This window comes from Apis dorsata, unplaced genomic scaffold, assembly GCF_000469605.1.
Source record: "Apis dorsata unplaced genomic scaffold, Apis dorsata 1.3 scaffold_82, whole genome shotgun sequence".
NCBI classification, from domain to species: domain Eukaryota; kingdom Metazoa; phylum Arthropoda; class Insecta; order Hymenoptera; family Apidae; genus Apis; species Apis dorsata.
The window spans coordinates 795,072-796,595 of NW_006263380.1; the positions used below are offsets into that span (position 1 = coordinate 795,072).

The window sequence follows — 1,524 nt, forward strand, 5'->3', positions numbered from 1 at the left end:
AATTTTCGCCCGAAATTCCGAAATTCCATTGAAAATTCAAACACTCTTCCCCATCCTATCCGGCGAAAATTTGCGGTCGGATCCTCCTCGCCTCTTTCAATATTCACCGAATCAAAGTAATTCGATCGTTTTTAATAAACATGCAAATCGACAGGACGCAGAAGTCGTCGGAACTCGAAAGATTAAAAACGTGATCCTCTTTCTCTGTCTACGGCCATCCTCCCTCCCTCCCACCCGGACGCATTGATCACCGAGGCAGAGAGCGCGAGAAGACGAGGAGACAGAAATTTTTCAATAAAAATGCAAATGCTCGTAATTAGAAGTTTGACTCGAGAGGTAAGACACGTATCTTAGTATCTATCATCTTACGGAGCTCGTCACACTCGTCCTCTTTTTTTCTTACCTCTCCTGGAGGAAAAATTATAATATTTTCTCTCTCTGTGTCTCTTTCTCTCTCTCTCTCTCTCTCTCTCTTCTTCCTTCAAGTTCGAAATTTTTCACATTGGTCGAACGAATCCTTCGAGATTTCGAGACGTGGCTCGATAATATAGGATCCGGGTCTTTCTTGCGGAACAGGCAATGAATAAAGTATCGACTTGAGCAGACAGGTCGCGGATAGTATTTATAGCGTGTACAGGGTGATCCATTTGACTTTCGTGCCTTTGAAACAGAGATATTTGAAAAGGATCTCAAATTTGGATTTGGTGATGTATCTTTACGATATTTTATCACTATTGCGTTATTACAACAGTTAATGTTTTAATTTTGATAATTTAGATTGGAATATATATATATATATATCTTTCGATGGATGATTTTGATAAAAGAAAAAAGAAAAAAAAAAGAAATTTAGAAAATATTTTGAAGAAGAAAATTATGCTTATTGACAAAAATTAAGAGAATTAATCGTTTACGAATTTATTATAATTTTGTATATTTCATTTATTTTCCATCAGTCCACGTATCGATAAATTCTTTTTTCTGGTGCTTGCATAAAGATCGAGCGGTGATAAAAGAATATAGAAAGGAAATTTGCCGACAATTTGTTTCTTAACTTTCAGATAAATGTGGATAAAGAAAACATTTGAACGTTATATCGATTGATATATATATATATAGTGGCTTCTTAACGGAGCCACCCAGTATACGCAGACTTGTGTGTATATTTAAGGACACATTCTCGAAGAAGCACGCGGATAAAAGTATTTTTCTGGCTGGCTACTTCTCGATGTCGCAGGGGAACGTAGAAAAGCACGTTGCTCTCTGTCGAGAGGAGGATAAAGACTTGATCGAACAGCTTTTATACCATTTGAACGATTATGGTTTTCCAGGATATCGATGATTCTCGACGATCCTATACGATTCTTTTTAATATTTATCTAATATCGGAATATCATCTTTCGAACTTTAATCTGATTTTTCTTTTTTTCTCTCTCTCTCTTTGTTCATCGAGGCATCAGATTAAATTGTAAATTTAACGATCGAATAATCACGTTTAATAAAAAAAAAAAAAAAAAAAAAAAA

The 1,524-nt window shown here is 35.4% G+C and overlaps 1 protein-coding gene across 1 annotated transcript in view; it reads right to left on the reverse strand.

Annotated features, from left to right (window-relative positions):
- The window catches only part of LOC116184847 (extracellular serine/threonine protein CG31145), a 55,503-nt gene that overhangs the window by 634 nt on the left and 53,345 nt on the right, over positions 1–1,524 (reverse strand). The window lies entirely within an intron of this gene.